Raw genomic sequence first — 24,765 nt, forward strand, 5'->3', positions numbered from 1 at the left:
GGAAAAAGTTTGAATAAGGTATTGGGTCATGTTCGTGCCTTTGGTTGAGGTCCTGGGGGCCTCAGGGTGATTTCGGATGGCTAACGGGAAAGTTTTGAAACTTGGGTGATAGCAGATTTTCTGCTGCTTCTGGTATTTTTGCACATATAGTTTGGGGACCGTAGGTGCAGTATCGCAGATGCGTGATTTGGGTCGCAAAAGCGGAAAGGTTGGGGAATGCCTGGAACCGCAGATGCGGAAAGGGGACTGCACCTGCGAAGCCGCAGAAGTGGCGAGAGGACCGCAGATGCGGTGATGGTCCTGTAAGTGAAATTCCGCAGATGCGGAAAAATTACCGCAGAAGCGGCTATTAGACCGCAGATGCGGTTATGTCTGGGCAGTGAGTTTATTAAACATTTCATCTGCAATTTTGAGTCATTTTTCCACCATAGCTAAGTATTTTGAGAGCTCTCTAAGGGAAATTGAAGAGGGATTCGAGGAGAAGTGATTAGAGGTAAGATTTATGAGCATAAAACGTGATTCTATTGTGAAATTAACCTAGAAATTCATGGAACTTTAGCTAAAAATGGAAGAATTAGGGCTTAGGATTTTGAGATTTTAAATTGGGATTTGAAGGGCCATTTGAAGTCGGATTTGAGAACTCTTGACATGTATGGACTTGTGGAAGGATAAGGAACCCGTTGATGTGAAAATTTCTGAGTTTCGATAAGTGGTCCCGGGGCTCGGGTTTTGCTAATTTCAGGATTTTTGATATTTTTCGATTGTTTTCGCTTGGGTTATGTTACCTTAGCATATTGTGACGTATTCGTTCTGGTTTTCGTTAGATTCGACGCGCGAGGAGACCGATTTGAGAGGCAAAGGCGTAGCGAGCTAGAGTTTTTGCCGGTTCGAGGTGAGTAATGAATGTAAATGATGTCCTGAGGGTTTGAAACCCCGAATTTGTACATCGTAGTGCTATATTGAGGTGAGACACGCGCTTGATGATGAGCGTAGGGTCGTTTACTATTGGGTATTGTGAATTGGTCCGTCTCAGGTGATGCTTTTACTGCGTATTTGATTAAAGCTTATTTGTTATCATCATTATTTGGACTGATTGCTATATTTGGGCTTCCTGCCAACTATTTGAACTCTCCGGGGAGTTTTATCACTATTTCCTCATTGTTTTGATTTACTACATGAACTCAGTCGTACCGTTTTCCGCTGTTCTACAACTCAGCCACTTTTACTCAGTTTTGAAACTAAAATAATATATTAATTGATGTTTTGGGCTGAGAACTATTGTTTTGCTAATGCCCGATGGGCTTATATAATTTCTGGACTGAGTACGGCCAAGGGCCAAATGTGAGGGTACTATGGGATCGGGTTGCGTGCCGCAACAGTATTATACTGATATTGATATGAGACTGAAGGCCTAGATTTGATGCCACGAGATGGCTTGATATTGTGCTTGGGTCGTAAAGGGCCCCTCCCGGAGTCTGCACACCCCCAGTGAGCGTGGTCGATAAATTATATGGATCGGGCTACACGTCGCAATGGGTACTATAGGGTGTCGTTCTATGTGTTGATTTTCTTTATATGTCTGTCACTTAACTGCTTATTTGTGCAGCATTACCACATATCGTTTCCATTGGTTTATTGATTTCCTATTACTTGCTTAAACTTCTGCATTATAGATTACTTTGTGTTTTTCCATGATTTCTTATTCTCAGTCATTATTTATGCTTATTACTCACTGGATCGGAGTACTCACATTACTCCCTACACCTTGCGTGCAGATTTAGGTGTTCCAGAGGCTGATTGAGGATTTTCAGTCGATCAGTTCATATCCGGGAGTATCGAGGTAGCTGCACGGCGTCCACAGCCCGGATCTCTCCCTTCTATCCTTTCGTTTTAACCGCATTTCCTAGACTGATTATGTATTAGGCTGTTAAATTTGTACTAGAAGCTCAGGACTTGTGACACCAGATTTGTATGGGCTATGTAGTGGTATTATCATCTGAGTTTTTGCATATTTAACTCGTTATCTTAAACTCTTATTAGGGTAATTTAGCAATTTAACTGTGTTAGATGATAATGATTTTTTTTATAAGAAAATGGATTGAGGTTGTTAGTTGGTCAGGCTTGCCTAGCAGTGTGTTGGGCGCCGTTACGACCGGGGTTGGGGTCGTGACAAGTTGGTATCAGAGCCTAGGTTACATAGGTCTCGCAAGTCAAAAGCCGGTTTAGTAGAGTCTCGCAGATCGGTACGTAGACGTCTATATTTATCCTCAAGAGGTTGCAGAACCTTTAGGAAAAACTTCATATTCTTGAAATTCTTATCGTGCGAACTTGTTGGTCCGGGTACTAAAACTTCTGTTATTCCATTCTCTCATAGATGGTGAGACGCGAACTACCGGACGAGGTGGACAACCACCAGTGCCACCAGCTGAGACCACCAGAGGTCGTGGGCGCGGTCGTGGTTGTGGCAGAGGCAGAGCAGCGAGGGCAGCACCTACAGATCCACCAGCTGCCCTAACTCCGGATCAGGCTCCAGCTATGGATGCTCCAGCAGCACCAGTTCAGACACCAGTTGTACCCATCGTGATTCCAGGTCTTTAGGAGGACTTGGCACAGATCTTATCAGTTTGCACTGGCCTGGCTTAGGCAGTTTCAGCCACTACCGCGGCAGCTACTTCACAGGCCGGGGGAGGCAATCGGACCCTTGCTGTTCGTACACCTGAGCAGGTAATGCAGGGGCTACAGACGCCGGGGGCACCTCCAGCTCAGCCGGTTGCGCCAGTTCAGGAGTTCGTAGTACCAACCATGCCGGATGATGAGCAGCATCGTCTTGAGAGGTTTGGTAGGCTCCAGCCTCCGTCGTTCAGTGGGGCTGAGGGCGAGGATGCCCAGGGTTTTCTTGACAAGTGTCAGCGGATGCTCCATACAGCAGGGATTCTTGAGTCTAGTGGTGTGGCATTTACCACCTTTCAGTTCTCGGGGACTTCCTTTACTTGGTGGGAGGATTTTGAGAGATGTAAGCCTGTCGATGCAGCACCCCTTTCTTAGCAGCAGTTCTCCGCTCTTTTCTTGGAGAAGTATGTACCGCAGTCCCGTAGAGAAAAGCTACGTAGGCAGTTTGAGTGGTTGACGCAGGGGAATATGACCGTGACCCAGTATGAGATGAGGTTTTCTAAGTTGGCTCGTCATGCCATCTGGATGATTCCATCAGATCGTGAGAGGATCGGGAGATTTATGGATGGCCTTAACTACCATCTCCGTATTCTAATGACTAGAGAGAGAGTATTGGGTGCTACGTTCGAGGAGGTGGTTGATATCGCTCGTGAGATTGAGACGGTTCGCCGTCGGGAGCGAGAGGAGAGGGAGGCAAAGAGGCCTCGAGGATCGGGCAGTTACAGTGGTGCCCCTTCGAGGGGCCAGTTCCAGCATGGTAGAGGCCGTCCTTTCAGGCCTGCTCAGTCGGCCCGTCCAGAGTATCGTGGGGCATCTTCAGGTCGTGGTCATCATGGGTCTCAGCAGGGCCAGCCTTCATTCAGCACCCTCTCATCTCAGAGTTCATCTCGTGCCCCATTAGCTCAGGTTTCTTTTGCGCTGAGTGTATCTGCTAGTCACTCCGGTGTGAGGGGTTCCCTTCAGTCCCCATCTCCAGCACTGGGTAGTTGTTATGAGTGTGGAGAGTTTGGACATATGAGGAGGCAGTGCCCTCGACTTTGTGATGGTCAATTTCAGTAGAGGGGTCAGCCCTCGACTTCTGCTCCAGTTACTTCACCACTCACCCAGCCAGCTAGGGGTGGAGGTCAGGCAGCCAGGGGTCACCCTAGAGGGGTAGGTCAATCAGGCGGTGGCCATGCTCGTTTCTATGCTATTCCAGGCAGGACAGATGTTATTGCTTTAGATGTTGCCATTATAGGTATTGTTTCAGTCTGCCATAGAGATGCCTCTATATTATTTGATCTTGGTTCCACCTATTCTTATGTGTCCACATATTTTGCTCATTATTTGGGTACGCCCCGGGAGTTTCTTGCTTTACATGTTCATGTGTCTACCTAGGTGGGTGATAACTGTTGTGGACCGTGTGTACCGGTCATGTGTTGTGACTATTGGGGTTCTGGAGACCCGAGTTGATCTATTGCTATTGAGCATGGTGAACTTTGATGTTATTTTGGGCATGGATTGGTTATCTCCGTGTCATGCTATTCTAGACTGCCATGCTAAGACAGTCACTTTGGCTATGCCGGGTGTACCGTGGATCGAGTGGCGTGTCGTGACTGATTATGTTCCTAGTAGAGTGATCTCTTTCTTGAAGGCCCAGCGTATGGTTGGGAAGGGTTGTCTATCATATCTAGCGTTTGTTGTGAGGGATGTTGGATCTGAGACTCCTAGCATTGGTTTTGTTCCAGTTGTGAGGGATTTTCCTGATGTTTTTTCCTGCAGACCTGCCGGACATGCCACCGGACAGGGATATTGATTTTAGTATTGACCTGGTGCCGGGCACTCAGCCTGTTTCTATTCCGCCGTATCATATGGCACCAGTAGAGTTGAAAGAATTGAAGGAGCAACTTCAGGAACTCCTAGATAAGGGGTTCATTCGGCCTAGTGTGTCACCTTGGGGTGCACCGGTTCTGTTTGTGAAGAAGGATGGCACAATGAGAATGTGCATTGATTACAGGCAATTGAACAAGGTAACAATTAAGAACAAGTATCCTTTGCCTCGCATTGATGATTTATTTGACCAGCTTCAGGGAGCGAGGGTGTTCTCTAAGATTGATCTTTATTCGGGCTATCACCAGTTGAAGATCAGGGATTCAGATATTCTTAACACTGCTTTCAGGACTAGATATGGTCACTATGAGTTTCTTGTCATGTCTTTCGGGTTGACCAATGCCCCAGCAGCGTTCATGCATTTGATGAACAGTGTATTTCAACCTTATCTGGATTTGTTCGTTGTTGTATTCATTGATGATATTCTGATGTACTCGCGTAGTTAGGAGGAGCACGCAGAGCATTTGCAAGTTGTATTGCAGAGATTGAGGGAGGAGAAGCTTTATGCAGAGTTCTCCAAGTGTGAGTTTTGGCTCGGTTCAGTGGCTTTCTTAGGACACGTGGTGTCCGGCGAGGGTATTCAGGTTGATCCAAAGAAGATAGAGGCGGTTCAGAGTTGGCTTAGACCATCCTTAGCCACAGAGATTCGTAGCTTTCTTGGATTGGCAGGCTATTATCGCCGGTTTATTCAAGGATTCTCATCTATTACATCGCCCTTGACCAAGTTGACTCAGAAGGGTGCTCCATTTGTATGGTCGGACGAGTGTGAGGATAGATTTTGGAAGCTCAAAACAGCTTTGACCACAGCTCCAGTATTGGTTTTGCCATCAGCTTCAGGTTCATATACCGTATATTGTGATGCTTCGAGAGTTGGGATTGATTGTATATTGATGCAGGAGGGTAGGGTTATTGCTTATGTTTCTCGTTAGTTGAATCCCCATGAGAAGAACTACCTTGTTCATGATTTGGAGTTGCCTTCCATAGTTCATGCATTGAAGATTTGGAGGCATTACTTGTATAGAGTATCTTGTGAGGTATTCACCGATCATTGTAGTCTTCAGCATTTGTTCAAGCAAAAGGATCTTAATTTGATATCACTATTAAGCAGCGGAGGTGGTTGGAGTTGCTTAAAGATTATGATATCACTATTCTGTATCATCCAGGAAAGGCCAATGTAGTGGTCGATGCTTTGAGCCGAAAGGCAGTGAGTATGGGGAGTTTGGCGTACATTCCAGTTGGGGAGAGACCCCTTGCAGTTGATGTTCAGGCCTTGGCCAATCGGTTTGTGAGACTAGATATTTCGGAGCCTAGTCGCGTGTTAGCTTTTGTGGTTTCTCGGTCTTCCTTATATGATCGCATCAGAGAGCGCCAGTATGATGATCTGCATTTGCTTGTCCTTAAGGACAGGGTTCAGCACGATGATGCCAGAGATGTGACCATCGGTGATGATGGTGTGTTGAGGATGTAGGGCCGGATCAGTGTGCCCAATATGGATGGGCTTAGAGAGTTGATTCTGGGGGAGGCCCATAGCTCGCGGTATTCTATTCATTCGGGTGCCGCGAAGATGTATCAGGACTTAAGGCAGCACTATTGGTGGAGAAGAATGAAGAAAGATATTTTGGGATTTGTAGCTCGGTGTCTCAATTGTCAGCAGTGAATATGAGCATCAGAGACCGGGTGGCTTGCTTCAGCAGATGGTTATTCCCGAGTGGAAGTGGGAAAGGGTCACTATGGACTTTGTGGCTGGACTTCCTCGGACTTTGAAGAAGTTTAATGTTATTTGAGTGATTGTGGATCGGCTGACCAAGTCCGCACACTTCATTCCTGTGTGTACTACCTATTCTTCAGAGCGGTCCGATAGATTGTTCGGCTGCATGGTGTTCCAGTTTCTATCATTTCAGATCGGGGTACTCAGTTTACTTCCCAGTTTTTGAAGTTTGTTCAGCGAGAGTTCGGTACTCAGGTGGAGTTGAGCACAGCTTTTCACCCTCAGACAGACGGGCAGTCCGAGCGTACTATTCAGATACTGGAGGACATGTTGCGTGCTTGTGTTATCAATTTTGGAGGTTCATGGGATAAGTTTCTACCGCTTGCAGAGTTTGCTTATAACAACAGCTACCAGTCGAGTATTCAGATGGCTCTATATGAGGCTTTATATGGAAGGCGGTGTAGACTCTAGTCGGTTGGTTCGAGCCCGACGAGGCAAAGCTATTGGGGACAGATTTGGTTCAGGATGCCTTAGAGAAAGTGAAGGTGATTCAGAAGAGGCTTCGTACAGCGCAGTCACGACAGAAGAGTTATGCGGACCGGAAGGTCCGAGATGTGTCCTACATGGTTGGTGAGAAGGTCTTGCTGAAGGTTTCACCTATGAAGGGTGTTATGAGATTTGGGAAGTAAGGAAAGTTGAGGCCGCGATTCATTGGGCCTTTTAAGGTGCTTTGGAAGATTTGGGAGGTGGCTTATGAGCCTGCATTGCCACCCAGCTTGTCGAGTGTTCATCTGGTATTTCATGTTTCTATGCTCCGGAAGTATATTGGAGATCTGTCTCATGTGTTAGACTTCAGCACGGTTCAGTTGGATGATGATTTGACCTTTGATGTGGAACCAGTAGCTATTTTGGGTCGCCAGGTTTGAAAGTTGAGGTCAAAAGATATAGCTTCAGTGAAAGTGCAGTGGAGAGGTCAACCCATGGAGGAGGCCACCTGGGAGACCGAGCGGGAGATGTGGAGCAGATATCGTCACATGTTTGAGGCTTCAGGTACGTTTCTTGACTCGTTCGAGGACGAACATTTGTTTAAGTTGGGGAGGATGTGATGACCCGGCCAGTCATCTCATGAATTACCGCTCTGTTTTTCCTATTTCTGCTTCTTTATGCTTCGTTATCCATGTTTTATGTGGTCGAGTTGATTGGTTCGCGTTTGGTGTGGTTTTGGTAAGAAATGAGACACTTAGTCTCTTTTAAGAAGGCTTAAGTTGGAAAAGTCAACCATATGTTAACTTATGAGTTAGAGGGATCGGATGTGAGTTCTGATGGTTCGGTTTGCTTCGGGAGGTGATTTGTGACTTAGGAGTATAATCGGAAGTGGTTTTGGAGGTCCGGTGTAGAATTAGGCTTGAATTGGCGAAGTTAGTATTTTGGCGATTTCCGGTTGATAGGTGAGATTTTGATCCGAGGGTCGGAATGGAATTCCGAGAGTTGTTGTAGCTTCGTTATGTCATTTGTGATATGTATACAAAATTTCAGGTCATTCGGACGTGGTTTGGTTGGGTTTTTTATCGAAAGCGTACTTTGGAAGTTTTTAGAAAATTTAGGCTTGAATTCGATGTGAATTGATGGATTTGATGTTATTTGAAGTGTTTTGATAATTGGAACAAGTTTGAATAAGGTATTGGGTCATGTTCGTGCCTTTGGTTGAGGTCCCGGGGGGCTCGGGGTAATTTCGAAAGGCTAACGGGAAAGTTTTGGAACTTGGGTGATAGCAGATTTTCTGCTGCTTCTGGTATTTTCACACCTGCGATTTAGGGACCGCAGGTGCGGTATCGCAGATGCGTGATTTGGGTCGCAGAAGCGGAAAGGCTGGGGAATGCCTGGAACCGCAGATGCGGAAGGGGGACCGCACCTGCGGAGCCGCAGAAGTGGCGAGAGGACCGTAGATGCGGTGATGGCCCTGTAAGTGAAATTCCGCAGATGCGGAAAAATGACCGCAGAAGCGGCTATTCGACCGTAGATGCGGTTATGTCTGGGCAGTGAGTTTATTAAACATTTCATCCGCGATTTTGAGTCATTTTTACACCATAGTTGAGTATTTTGAGAGCTCTGTGAGGGAAATTGAAGAGGGATTCGAGGAGAAGTGATTGGAGGTAAGATTTATGAGCATAAAACGTGATTCTATTGTGAAATTAACCTAGAAATTCATGGAACTTTAGCTAAAAATGGAAGAATTAGGGCTTAGGATTTTGAGATTTTAAATTGGGATTTGAAGGGCCATTTGAAGTCGGATTTGAGAACTCTTGACATGTATGAACTTGTGGAAGGATAAGGAACCCGTTGATGTGAAAATTTCTGAGTTTCGATAAGTGGTCCTGGGGCTCGGGTTTTGCTAATTTCAGAATTTTTGATATTTTTCGATTGTTTTCGCTTGGGTTATGTTACCTTAGTATATTGTGACGTATTCGTTCTGGTTTTCGTCAGATTCGACGCGCGAGGAGACCGATTTGAGAGGCAAAGGCGTAGCGAGCTAGAGTTTTTGCCGGTTCGAGGTGAGTAATGAATGTAAATGATGTCCTGAGGGTTTGAAACCCCGGATTTGCACATCGTAGTGCTATATTGAGGTGAGACACGCGCTTGATGATGAGCGTGGGGTCGTTTACTATTGGGGATTGTGACTTGGTCCGGTCCGGGTGTTGCTTTTACCGCGTATTTGATTAAAACTTATTTGTTATCATCATTATTTGGACTGATTGTCATATTTGGGCTTTGTGCTAACTATTTGAACCCTCCGGGGAGTTTTATCACTATTTCCTCACTGTTTTGATTTACTACTTGAACTCAGTCGTACCGTTTTCCACTGTTCTACAACTCAGCCACTTTTAATCAGTTTTGAAACTAAAATGATATATTAATTGATGTTTTGGGCTGAGAACTACTGTTTTACTAATGCTCGAGGGGCTTATATGATTTTTGGACTGAGTACGGCCAATGGCCAGATGTGAGGATACTATGGGATCGGGCTACATGCCGCAGCAGTATTATACTGATATTGATATGAGGCCAAGGGCCTAGATTTGACGCCATGAGATGGCTTGATATTGCGCTTGGGCCGTAAGGGGCCCCTCCCGGAGTCTGCACAACCCCAGTGAGCGCCGTCGACGAAATATATGGATCGGGCTGCACGCCGCAACGGGTACTATAGGGTGTTGTTCTATGCGTTGATTTTCTTTATATGTCTGTCACTTAACTGCTTATTTGTTGTAGCATTACCACATATCGTTTCCATTGGTTTATTGCTTTCATATTACTTGCTTAAACTGTCGCATTATAGATTACTCTGTGTTTTTCCGTGATTTCTTATTCTCAGTCATTATTATGCTTATTACTCACTGGGTCGGAGTACTCACATTACTCCCTGCACCTTGCGTGCAGATTCAGGTGTTCCAGAGGCTGAGTGAGGATTTTCAGTCGATCAGTTCATATCCAAGAGCATCGAGGTAGCTGTACGGCGTCCGCAGCCCGGATCTCTCCCTTCTATCCTTTCGTTTTGACCGCATTTCCTAGACTGATTATGTATTAGGCTGTTAAACTTGTACTAGAGGCTCGGGACTTGTGACACCAGATCTGTATGGGCTATGTAGTGGTATTATCATCTTAATTTTCGCATATTTAACTCGTTGTCTTAAACTCTTATTAGGGTAATTTAGCAATTTAACTGCGTTAGTTGATAATGATTTTTTTTACAAGAAAAGGGATTGAGATTGTTAGTTGGTCAGGCTTGCCTAGCAGTGTGTTGGGCGTCATCGCAACCGGGGTTGGGTCGTGACACTAAATCTAAATCTCAATTTTATAGAAACTCCCCAATTTTTCCAAATCCCTAATTTTCTAACATGAAAGAATATAGATTAAGGTTAGAAATCAATGGGGGTTGATGAAATGGAATAAACGAGTTAAAGTATATTAACCTATGAAATGGTGATGAAATTTCTCTTCAAAATCGCCTCTAGGCCGAGCTCTAATGAGAAGATGATGAAAAATGGGTGAAATCCTGTGTTTGGAACATTTTAAAGTCTGGGCGTCAGGTGTTGATCGCGAGAGAGGCTTCGCGATCGCGAAGCAAATGACACCAGATACCAGCAGTAGCCAAAACCAGCAATTCTTTCCAAATTCAAATGGTCCGTAGCCTATCTGAAACTCACCCAAGCCCCTCAGGCTCCAAGCGAAACATGCACACAAGTGTAATAATATCATACGAACTCGCTCGCTCGATCAAAACACACCAAAATAATACCTAGAACTACGAATCAGACACCAAATTGAATGAAATTTTCAAAGAAACCTAAGAACTTTCTATTTTATAACTGGACGTCTGAATCACGTCAAATCAACTCTTTTTTGCACCAAAATTTGCAGACAAGTCATAAATACTGAAATAAACCTATACCAAGTTCCGGAACTGAAATCCAAACCCGATAGCAACAAAGTCAACCTACGGTCAAACTTAGGAATTCTTTAAACCTTTAAATTGCTAGGTTTCAACAAATTACGTTTAATCAAGTTAGGGACTTTCGAATTCGATCCGGACATATGCCCAAGTTCCAAATCACGATACGGACTCAGCGGGATCGTCAAAATACTGATATGGGTCCGTTTATACAAAACGTTGACAGTAGTCAACTCAAATGTGTTTTAAGGCACGATTTCACGTTTTCATCAATTTTCTTAAAAACTTCCCGGGAAAAGGATATAGACTGCACACACAAATCGAGAAAAATTAAACAGAGCTATTCGAGATCTCGAAACACAAAAATAATGGGTAAAACTATAAACGACCTATCGGGTTATCACGTAATTATATCTGCTCTGGACTTTCCAATAACATGAAATTAGCTAAAGCCTTCCTTAGACACAACACCGTGATGTTATTGAGTCTTTGAGTTTAATTAAGATCAAAGAAAACTGGAATTCTGGAAATATGGAAATAATATGGGACTTATAGTAGCTATTTACCTAACAAAATCTTTATAGATTACGCAAATATTATCTAGCTTCACCAACCTTTATTATTGCGGTCCATTTCTTTTCTTTTTGGATAACATGAAGGGTTCTTAACACAATTTGACCGATCGACTAAAAACTAGCCAAATATATAAAAAGAATATCCGCTGACGAACTATGTAAAACAAATATATATTATATATATATATATTATATTAATATATAAAATATATATTTTTCGGCTATATATATATATATATATATATATATATATATATATTAAAGCAAGAAAGTTTGCATTGTGGTAAAGCTAAGTGGCAGGCTATTATGAAGCCGCTTGGCAATCTTAATGAGTTTGTGGGAGATTGTCAAATAAGGAAATATCACTTAAGAACTATATATGGAATTCCATTGATTGAAATTAAATTGAAATAAGAATTTTTTTTTTTTAAAATAAAGTTCAATCATTGTACTAATATTTTTCTAACTGAAGTTTTTTGTTTGGAAAGTAAATAATTTTGGTATCAATAGTATTTGAATTCCTTTTCTAATATCGAGTGAGAAGAATATATCCTACTGTAATCTAATGTGCAATTTTAATTTTATTTTAAAAATTCAATACTTTTTAATGAGTTGAAGAATATATTTTAAGGTTTTGAACTAAAGTTCAGAATAAAGATATATATTTAATAATTTATTTATTTCATAATGGATAATCCAAGTATCTGTTTTAGACTAAGTTTTCAGAATTTTAAACAAATACACAATCTATGTATATATTAAAACAAGAAAATTTGCATTGTGGTTAAGCCAAGTGGCAAGCTACTATGAAGCCACTTGGCAATCTTAAAGAGTTTGTGGGAGATTGTCAAATAAAGAAATATCACTTAAGAACTATATATGGAATTCCATTTATTCAAATTAAATTGAAATAAGAATTCTTTTTTTAAAAATAAAGTTCAATCACTATACTAATATTTTCTAACTGAAGTTTTTTGTTTGGAAAGTAAAGAATTTTGATATCAATAGTATTTGAATTCCTTTTCTAATATCGACTGAGAAGAATATATCCTATCATAACCTAATGTGTAATTTTAATTTTTATTTTAAAAATTCAATAATTTTTAATGAGTTGAAGAATATATTTTAAGGTTTTAAACTAAAGTTCAGAATAAATATATATTTAATAATTTATTTATTTCATAATGGATAATCCAAAGTATCTGTTTTAGACTAAGTTTTCTGAATTTTAAACAAATATACAATAAAAATAATTTTTTTAAAGGTTAAAATCTTCAATAATTACTAGAAGTTTAATAATAAATATACCGTAATATTTTGGTGAAATACTATATAGTTTGATCATATGCACTTTTATTTTTGTCTATTATTGAATAAAACACTAAATAAAAAAATTAAATAAAATATCATACTTACTAGGGAAAATAATTTAGAAAGAGGGGGATAAAGATAGTGTGAGAGAATTTATACTTTGAATTAATTTAAATGATAAAATAAAGCAAATAAATAATTAATACTCAAAATATTATTGATAAATTCAAATATTATATAGTGAAAGATTAAAAATAAATAAAAAGATTATTTTAAGAGAAAGAAAACTGTATTCATTATAGTATACTATAATAGAAGTAGCAAATAGGGATATAAAGTAGGTGACAAGCTAATAAAAAGTTAAGTAATATTGTAACCATATTAAGTAATGGGTAACACAGTAACAATACACAAAGAACAAAAAAATAAATATTTTTTTTGTAAATAAATAATGTAATTGTAGATATATAGAAGGATTAGACATTTAAATTTGATATAAGAAAACTTTTTTTAATTATTACGAGAAAAAACATATTATGTGGATAATATCAGGCAATTGAAAATATAATTTATAAACCTAAAATTTAAAATATTTACAATGAAATAATGCCAAGCAACAAATTAACAATATAAAGATGTAATTAAAATTGTCATTTAGTTAAGTTATAAAAAGAATTAAAGGCAAAACTCTATACGAAAACAAAAGGAAAAAAACTAATTGCTTATTGCACATAATACTAAATAATAATTACTAAAAGTGTAGATTTATATAAAATAATAAAAGAACTTCTTTGTTTAAACTTTGGCATATTTTCAAAAGAATTAGAAAAATAATACGCTAATGTTTATATTATAGATATAACACGAAATGTGAAAAATAATTAAAATATATATGATAGAAAATAATGTATATAGAGGAGAATAGAAGTAATGTGAAGGGGTCTACATTTTAAATTTGTTTAATAAAATAATTAAATAGAAAAAAAATAATATTATTGATAAATTTAAACAAAACAATTGGAGCTACGGAACAAAAGAACAAAGTTAAATTAAATTGTAGGGTAATACAAAACTATATTCATAGTATTATACTAAACGTAGAGCAATGAGTAAGGACATTAAGTAACGCGATAAGCTAATAAAAACTCTCATGGCAATATAGCAAATGTGCATTATGGTTAAGCCAAGTGGCATGCTAATATAAAACCACTTGACAAATTATGACAGTACTTGTTAAAGTATTTAATTTAAATTGAAAGACATGATATTTATTTAAATTTAAATAGAAAGATAGTAGTAAATAAGATTCTTTTGAATATGAATGGGAAAAAAGTTAAATTTGAATTGATTGATTAATTAATTAGGAAAGTTAATCAACACATAAATGTTCCAATTCAAACAGGAGGCTAACGAGTGAGGCGAGTTGTTCTAAATAATGAGAAAGAGTTTTTTGAAATTTGAGTTCACAACAAAAATAACAGAAAAAACAAAAACATATTGGCTACTAGAAATAAGACTAAAAAATCTAGGTTCGAACCCATAATCACAATTATCGAGTTGTTGGATCAAAACTTAACTTTCGTAACTACTTTAGGGATAATGTTTAACTATGAATCGACCCAAACATTAGCTAAACAAATGCCAATTGTGTCGCCTTACGGTAAAATTAATTATCCAATATTTTATAAAAACATTTATACCTCAATTGTTTGGAAGCAATACATACTTTTTTTTTCTATTAGTGCTAGCAGTTGCTATGCTAAAATACATAAAAGGGAGGATAGATTCTTCTCTAATGGCACAGGTATGGACAATAACTTTTTAGCGCGTTGTTGATATTTATGTTCTCTCAAATTGTATGAGCCAATTGATCGAGCAACCGATAGGGTATATATATATATATATATATATATATAGTGTGTGTGTGTGTGTGTCAACTAGAATGAAATAGATTTGGATAGGGTAAACACATAGATGAATATAATTGCACTATTTGGGATTGCTATTTACCCAAAATAAAGTGAATCATAAAATCATAAGATAAGATTCGTTTAATTAAGAATTGCATATAAGAACTCATCCTTTTTAGTACATGTGCATCGTGGAAGAAAAATATTTAAAGTAGGTTAATATTTATTTAATTATAATACATTAATCTTAACTATATCCCAAAGGTATCATTTAAATTGTTAAAAATAATGTGACTTTAATTGTGTGGTTGAAATTGAGGTAACTAGCAAATTACGATCCAACAGTTTTATAAGTTGGTAACTCCCAAAAGTTAGAATATATCGGTTGTTAATAAATTATCATATATGTATATATTAATTTGTCACCGTGTAATTTTAGGTTGGTAGAAGTTGACGCTGATGTGAGAATTTATTATGTTGAGATAATAATATAATATATTTTTATAATTTAAATTAAGATATTACTAAATGTATTTTTATTTGTTAGTACTCGATATAGTATGACTGCACTTAGTTTCAATATAGATGATATAGTTTGACTTGGCACAAAACTTAAGAACGAAAAAGAAAACTTTTGAAACTTATGATCCTAATAGTTTTGTGTGACCATGATATTTGCATGGGTGTAAGAGCTTCTCATTATATGTAAAATTGGTAAAATAAAAAATTTAAAGTTAAATTATTTCCAAATATAGAAATGTGTCATTCTTTTGGAACAGACTAATAAGAAAAATATTTTATGTAAATTGAAAGGGAAGGAGTATTTATTTTTGAATTATATTGTATTTTTATTTGTTTCTATCACCTGCTATATATGAGGTTATAATATTTAAGTGTATGACGATAGTTATTCATATAATTTGTTCTTTTTAATTTATAGAATTTAGCAGGATCATAATATTATCCGCACATCGTGCGGGTACTAATACTAGTTATTTTATAAAACAGCTATATTGCGTAGATTTCCCTAATATACGAATAATATTATGAGTAATAACTATTAATGTTTAGTATAATACTTGACCTTCCTTAGAATTATTATTTTTCTAAGGTCTTTAACGAAAGTTTAAGAGACAAACTTAGATAATACAACAGCAACATTATGTTCATAAAAGTTTCCATTTTACATCCTTCCTTGGCCAAAACATCAGCTGCTTGATTGATTTCCAAATTAACATATTGTATAGATAGACTTCCTAACTTTTTTTTTTCAATAGAAATTTGGAGTCATCAACACTCATTTCGTCTTATTTTATTTCACGGTGTTTATTTTGGCATGGAATATTTAAAGAAAAAAATTTGGCACATACAAACAGTTTTCTTAGAACTTATGGTCTTAAATACATGATGATATTTCTATAGTTATAAAAGCAAATCATTTGAATAAGATATAAAATTTAAAGTTAAAATATTTCATATATCCAAAGGTATTAAATATTTTCGAACAAATTAAAAAAGAAAGAGTTCCATATAACATGTAACGGATAAAATATCATAGTAGTAAGCATTTCCATTTTAAATGAAGTTGATTATATCTATTGAATCGGTTTTATTTTATACAATGGAAACCAAAATTTCAAAGTTAGGTAAATGAACAGTCCCTTGGTCACAGGATGTTTAATATAGTACTACTTTGCTTTCGAGTTGTCTCAATGGCCTGCCCTTTCATTTAAAAAAAAAAAGTTTTTAACACACGTTTTAAATACCATGAAGAGAACTTTCAAAGTTCTGTTGCTATTATCAGTACAAGCTTTGTTTTGTTTCTATTACTATTATGCAGAAAAATTGCATTCTCCCATGTCAAATATCCATCTTTTAGCAACTTTTTAATACTTATTGTTAAGGTGAGAGTTTCGAGCCGGCTTTCTGGGACACACTCCTTTGTCAACGAAGTGGGGAGGGGAAAGCTACCGGCCGAAAACCTGAGTTAATATATGACCTTACATGTGTTTCGGACAATTTTTTTCACATTTTCATAATAAATTTGCTAAATCAACAATCAATAGCGCCCACCTAAAGTACGAGTCAAATGGTTTTGTGGCATATTATAAATTTAATTTTAGTTTTGTGACTCGATATACTAAGCTCTTACTATGCGCCGGATCGGGGAAAGCGTCGAATCACAAGGGTCTATTGTACGCAATTTTACCCTGCATTTCAAAAAGAGGTTGTTTCCACGGCTCAAAACCATGACCTCCTGGTCATACGATAACAACTTTATCAGTAGATATAAACTCATAACTTTAAAAATATAACGGGTTTAATATTAGGAATCTTGAAGGTTGAACCCATAGAATTTAAATTCTGAAACCGCCTCTCTGTACCGCGGCAGATACAATTCTACCACTGGACCACTAATGTTGCTTTTTAGTTTTATGGCCCCATATTTTTTTTTTGTTACACATGAGAGATTTTTTTTATACATATAAAATTTATCTTTTACTTATAAGAGATTTAAAAAAGACACTTTCTTAATTTTAATATTGTAAAAAGTCATGAAAGCTCACGCATCTCTTTTTTTTAGTTATGAAATGATGATTGTGGACGAAGATTCTCCACGTGCAAAATAGATTCTCTGTTGGGATAATCCATAGCAAATAGTATAATAATTAATTAATGATAGAAAAACTAAAGTAGATTAGCACATGGATGCAGAGGTGCCGTCATAATTTCGTCGAAATTTCATTATTGTTTTAAATATATATTATATTATAGATATTCATTTAATATTCCGTTATAAATAAGCTTCCCGAAGAAGCTTACTCATATGGGACTCCGTCGTAAATATGTTTATCTATTTAGTACTCTATTGGAAATAAGCCTCCTGAAGAAGCTTATCACTTCGGTACCCGGTTATGGATAAACATTACCTCCGGTAGAAGATTATCCATACAGGGTATAATAAGCTTATCCTTTCGATACTCCATTATGGATAAACATTACCTCCGGTAGAAGATTATCCATACCGGGTATAATGAATTTATCCTTTCAGTACTCCGTTATGGATAAACATTACTCTCAGTAGAATATTATCCATATCTGGTATAGTAGCAGCTTACACAGACGACCCGGCCAGTCGTCTCATGAGTTACCACTCTGTTTGCCCTATTTCTGCTTCTTATTGCTTTGTATAATGGTTTTATATGTGATCGAGTTGATTGGTTAGGGTTCGGAAAGGAATTTGTAAGGTTTGAGACACTTAGTCTCTTTTGAGGAAGGTTAGGTTGGAAAAGTCAACCGAATATTGACTTATGTGTTAGAGGGCTCGGATGTGAGTTCTGATGGTTCGGTTAGCTTCGGGAGGTGATTTGGGACTTAGGAGCGTGAACGGAATGAGTTTTGGAGGTTTGGAGTAGATTTAGGCTTGAATTGGCGAAGTTGATATTTTGTCGATTTCCGGTTGGTAGGCGAAATTTTGATATAGGGGTCGGAATGGAATTACGAGAGTTGCAATAGTTCTGTTGTGTCATTTGGGATGTGTGTGCAAAATTTCAAGTCATTTGGACGTGTTTTGGTTGGGTTTTTTATCAAAAGCGGAATTCGAAAGATTTTGGGAACATAGGCTTGAATCCGATGTGTTTTGGTTGATTTGATGTTGTTTGAGGTATTTTGAAGATTGATACAAGTTTGAATAAGGTGTTGGGATATGTTGGTGCTTTTGGTTGAGGTCCCGGGGGCCTCGGGGTGATTTCGGATGGTTGACGGAGGAGTTTGAGACTTTGTGAGATTTCAGATTTTTGCTGCTTCTGGTATTTCCACACCTGCGGATTGGGGACCGCAGGTGCAACACCGCATATGCGGGAGAAGGGTTACAGAAGCAAAAGCTGGGTAGTTGGCAGGAACTGCAGAAGCGGTCTAGGGGCCGCACCTGCAATGGCGCAGGTGCGGGTATTTCATCGTAGATGCGGTTTGGGCAGTTTAAGTGATTTCTGCAGAAGCGGATCAAGGACCGCAAATGCGGTACCGTAGAAGCGGTAAAGTGGCCGCAGATGTGAAAATTCCTGGGCCAGAAGATATAAATTGTGTCCTTCGCGATTTTGAGCTATTTTCACCATTTCTTATTCAGTTTTGGACGATTTTCAAAAGGGATTTCAAGGGAACTTCATTGATGTAAGGAATTTGGACCTAAAACTCGTTCCTATGCTATTATTTCACGGATTAGAGCTATAATTAATGGAATCTAAGGTTAAAATTGGGGAAACTAGGGCTTGAAAACTTAGACCTTTGCTTGAGGATTTGAGGGACCTATTATGGTCGGATTTTGGTACTTTTGATATGCATGAACTCGTGGGGAGATAAGGAATCCATTGATGTAAAAAAATTATTATCGAATTCCGAGACATGGGCCCGGGGGTCGGGTTTTGGTAATTTCGGGATTTATAGTGAATTGATTATTTTCGCTTAGGCTTCGTTCCCTTAGCATATTTTGACGCCGTGATTCTGATTTTGGATAGATTCGATGCGAGTGGAGGCTGATTCGAGGGGCGAAGGTGTCGCGGGCTAGAGATTTGACCGGATTGAGGTGAGTAATGATTGTAAATAATGTTTTGAGGGTATAAAACCCCGGATTGCACATCGTTGTGCTATATTGATGTGACGCATACGCTGGATGACGAGTGTAGGGTCGTGTACTGTTGGGGATTGTGACCTAGTCCGTCCCGAATGACTATTTCGCCGCGTATTTGATTGAAATCTATTTTCTATCATTATTGTTTGGGCTGAATGTCAAATTTGGGCTTCGTGCCAACTAATTGAACCCTTATGGGACTTTTATTGATATTTCCTCACTGTTTTGACTTTATACTTGAACTCAGTCATGTTATAGTTCACTATTTTCGTACTCAGCCATGTTTACTCTGTTTTAACACTTAAATGATCTTTCAAATAATATTTTGGGCTGAGAATCATGTTTTACTATTGCTCGAGTGGCTTGTGAGGATTTTGACTGAGTAAGGCCGAGGGCCTATGTTATGAGAAAACATTTGATATTGATTATGAGGCCGAGGGCCTGAGATATGTACGCCACGAGGTGGCTAATTGATATGAGGCCGAGAGCCTGTTTGATTATGCCACGAGATGACTTGTTATTGCGCTTGGGCCATAAGGGGCCCCTCCAAGAGTTTGCACACCCCCAGTGAGCGCAGGTACTCATTGTGACGTGAGATATAGCCCAATGGGCTGGTATTGTTCTGAGATATTTCCTAAGGGGCGGATTTGTTGATACTGTGCCCGAGAGGCGAACCTTTATGTGTTTATTTTCCTTAATTGCCTATCATTTACCTACTTAAATTGTTGAAAAAGTTTTTTGTGAAGTTTAATTCGAGTTAAATGACTTTCACATATCTTTCACTGGTTTTACTGCTTCATTATAGTCTGCAAATGTGCTTTACGTGATTTCCTGCTTTCAGTCCTTATTTATGATTATTACCCAATGAGTTAGAGTACTCACTTTACTCCCTGCACCCTGTGTGCAGATTCAGGCGCATCTGGTCCCGCTCCCGAGTGTTGATCTTTCCAGCTCAGGCGGATCCGAGGAGTCTCTAGGTAGTTGTCGCCGTTCGCAGCCCAGAGCTTCTTCCCTATGTTATTCTCCATGTTCTTAGTTACTGTATTAAACTCTGTATATTTCTCTGAGTATTCTGGATTGTTTAGATGCGTATGACTAGTGACACCCCGGTATCGGGCTGTGTTGGGTTGTATTCCGCAAATTATGTTGTTATCTGCTTAAACTTTGGATTATTTTATCATGCTTAGACTGTTTCTTATTGTTTAACTGTTAAATACCGAAATGGAAAGTGTCGGCTGGCCTTGTCTTCACGAGAGGCGACATCACGACCGGTCCGGGTTTAGGGTCGTAACACACAGCAGCTTGTAGTAGCAGCTTGCAGTACCTGCTTACACAACAACTTCCTTTCTTCTATAAATAGAAGAGATTTCAGTTCATTATGTACATGAATTTGAAGTTGAATTATAAATCTCTCTCTCTCTCTCTCTACTTGTCTTTGATTTCTTTACTTTAAAGTATTTATTTTATAACACACTATCAGCACGAGACTCTGTCATTTTGAGCATTTACTTCAAATTTAATTTCTATTTCAGTGTTCATCTCCGATGTATGGTGATGCTCTTACATCCGTGGTAGATCTGGTTCATTCCGAGCATCATAAGGCAGATTATATCCTTGAGGTGGTGAGCTTTTTTCTTGGCGGTAGAGATGTGGATATCACTTACGTCTGGAGTGGCCAAATTTGTGTGAAGTAATTTGAGCCTTTTGTTTATATTTGATTTAATATCTTTATCATCGCTTACTTGGTTATATGCTACGCATACAATACCTATTTTGGTATTTATTTCCTTCACCCTAATTATCATAATAAAGGATTATAAAGTGGATAACATTGTTAGATCCACTTAACTCCAGCAGAGTTTGCAGGAAATATATAACCACCAGAAGTGCTTATGTTTTGTATATCTCATTGTAACTAAATTTTGTTAACCACCAGAAGTGGTATATGCCTATAACCACCAGAAGTGATAATTTAGGCTTTCTATGGTTACAATTGAAGATAAGTTAGAAAAAAATTTCTCTATATTATTTGCATGCCTCAATTTGCTCCTAAAGTAGCAATATCTTAAAAGATGTTCTAAGCCGTCACACAATTGGTGTGATTAATGCAAGCTCAAATAATTATGTTTTGTTCCCTGAAGGATGAGAACTTTTGATAAATATTAATTCATTCCTGAATTGAATGTGACAATATTAATAAAGCTCGTAAATATGAACGTGCTTTTAATGTGAATATATTACAATTCACCTCCAGAAGAGGTAATATGATTGAAGGAATATACTCAATATTTCGTATTTTAAATTTGCTCTTGAAGAAGTAACACAATTGAAATTTTCTCCTGAAGCAGGAAAATATTATGAAACTGTGTCTTTCTGTGCTTAAACAAAATAATAAGCTATTCAAAGTTATTTTTGAAGCACATTTTCATTCCTTGGAATGAATGAAGAAATACCACAACTCACCTCCTGAAGAGGTAGAATAACAAAGGATATAAATCTTGTTTTTGTGGCATAAAGATCATTGTCGCACGTACCCGTTGTACGTAAAATATCTTGGAAAATTTTATTAAATATCATTCCAAGGCAAAAGTATTCTTGTAGAATGCTTTTACTACAACCACATTAATATGTTATGATTTGTTATCGAGTTCCCCAAAATAACAACTCATATATCTTTCCCTGAAGGATGTAATGACTAGGTAGTTACCGCTTTGATATAAAATATTCAGATGTTAATGGCGTTTCTCCCTGAAGGAGATATTTGTCACAAAGTTGGTAGTAAAAATACTGAAATTCTTAATTTCTTACATTTATAAATTTAGAATTGTCTTTATATTGTCAATTTGATTATGATTTTCTCTCATGACACCGAAAGTGTCTGAGCACTATTTGGTAGTGCAAAATTTATCAAAAGCTCCTGAAGAGCTAACTATTTGTCTAAAAGACACATGATACAAGTAGTGTCTGAATAATATTTGATTGTGGAAAATGAATTGAAGGCTCCCGAAGAGCTTATATGCAAATTTGTCATTCATATTATATGATTGTTGTCAAAACATATGTTGTAGTAAACCCGAAGTTTACTAATACAACTAGCTATCATATTGAGACTACAAATGATTGGAAGATTGAAATCTTCATGTTTCCACAATCATAAGGGGTAAAATAATATGTATATGAGAAGTTGCCCGCCTTATATCTTCAATTCGTACTACATCATGTATCATAGTAAACCAGAAGTTTACTAATGCAAAAGTTTATGCCATAGTAAACTAGAAGTTTACTAAGAGATAGCACATGCCATGATAAACTTGAAGTTTTCATTTGCCATTTTTAAATGAACTATTTGAGAATTCTAATAAGCATACTAAAGAACCAGAAAATTCTTCAATAATTCTCTTGTGCTGATTGTTCTCATAATAAATTGGTTATACCAGCTAAAGTTAGGACTAAGACCCCTGAATGCTGGAATATATAAAGGTGAAATATGGGTTCATTCGCCTATCATGTGAATCACTTATAGATGCATATATAAGATGGTTACATGTGTGCTCATTGTCAACCTAGAGTTTGACATTTGAAATTGATTTTCTCAACTAAGAGCATAACTTTTAAATTATGAAATCAAGACAGTTCATCTTGATAATGCTAGTTTATAGCCAAGCTGGTTTAGCATTGAATACCTCCTATAAATGACTAAACCATTGCTTATGAGAACAAAGCTTCATGTGTTAGTCTAAGATATTCTAAATTGCATACAATAACACTTGTATGCATCAGACCAACGATATATGATAAAGTGTTCCCCTCACAATTGGTTTAGGATCAAAAATCAAATATTTTTACTATCTTTTGATGTGTGGTATGTCGCACCTCCTTTTTCCGCACCCGCGAGGGTGCAAGGGAGTTTTTCCAATTAAAGGACAATCGAGACGGGATTGGTTTATTTATTTCAGAGTCGCCACTTGGGAGATTTAGGGTGTCCCAAGTCACCAATTTTAATCCCGAATCGAGGAAAAGAATGACTCCATATTACAGTCTGCGTACCAGAAATCCGGATAAGGAATTCTGTTAACCCGGGAGAAGGTGTTAGGCATTCCCGAGTTCCGTGGTTCTAGCACGGTCGCTCAATTGTTATATTCGGCTTGATTATCTGATTTTATACAAATATGAACTTATGTGCAAATTTTATCTTTTAACCGCTTTATTATTATTGTTTTTAAAAGAAATGTGAACATCGCTTAAAACACGTCTTTGGACTGCGTCACATGAAATGCACCCACAATCCGGAACACGTTTTATTTGATGTTTTGGGATTTGGATTCGGGTCGCATGAAATGCACACCCAGGCTTAAGAAAGTAAAATATTAAACACGCGCCTAAAGAGACTATCGCGTTATTATTTTGGGGAAGACCGTGAAATTCGCTAAACGGTCCTTCCGAATTCTAATTAAACCATACATTTTGTGAGGGCCCCGCAATCTATACGTTTTATTTGGCGAGGCTCGTCTCATTTTTATTTTTAAAGGATAAACCTACAATGACTATATTTTCTATTAAGTTCGTCTCTAAAATAAAAGAAAATCTCTTAATTATTTACATGCTGAAAAACGTGACTTATTAGTTATTAGTTTACGGCTAATGCGAATGGAAAATTGCGATCGAGTTTGTACAAAGAAAAACTGCTTTCATTTTATATTCTGTTATTCAATAATACTAGAACATGAGATTGACCATAATATCAAAACAGATTAATTATTCTCCGATTAATTTAAACTAACATTATTAGATGAAGAAAGTATACATATGCAACCTCATTATTCATTAATCATTCAACTACATCTTTATACGAAGAAAGAAAAATTATATTCAACCACAAATCTAAACAGGAGGAATTCAACAGGAACAAAGCCTGATTAATATTTCATTTTTTGCTTCAAGCCGAGATTGTACAAATGTGTACCTGGAAACAGCAGTACAAGAACAAAAGAAGGAGAAGTCAGCAGCAGTAATAACACAGCAACAGCAGATTCAGCAACACCGCAAACCAGTACAGTAGGAATAGCAGAAAACCCAGGAGACTATAAACGACTCCAAGTATAGAGAAGAAGTAAAAGGCAGGAAGGTTCTGACTATTTCAGATCTTAAGCGAGGCAATGAAGCAGTAACTATTCTTTTTCAACTTCAAAACTCTCCAAAATGAATTCTGCCCCTGTATATTCAGTGTATCCAGAATGTATATCGGGTGTATACTTCTCACTCCGCCCCCTCTTTTTTTCTTCTCTCTATCTAGTTTTTCCTCTCTTTTTTTCCACCCTTCTTCCTAAATTTTCTCTTCTATTTATAGCAAAATTTTCGAAATTTTCAGATTTGTTTTTTATTATTTTATTATTTTTTTAATTAAAAGAAATCCCACTTACAAATTGCTTTTATTTTTTTAGAAAAAGAAATCCCACCTTTATTTACTTTTATTTTTAAAATTCCAACTTTAATTACTTTATCTTATTTAAAATCCCACTTTTTATTTTTTTAAAAGAGAATCTCACTTTATTTAACTTTTCTTTAAAAAACAAACCACTATCTTTTCTTTTTCTTTTAAAAATGCTACTTTCAATTACTTTAAATTTTTTAAATTTTCAGATACCTTT

Source organism: Nicotiana sylvestris, chromosome 1 (genome assembly GCF_000393655.2).
Source record: "Nicotiana sylvestris chromosome 1, ASM39365v2, whole genome shotgun sequence".
Classification (NCBI taxonomy): domain Eukaryota; kingdom Viridiplantae; phylum Streptophyta; class Magnoliopsida; order Solanales; family Solanaceae; genus Nicotiana; species Nicotiana sylvestris.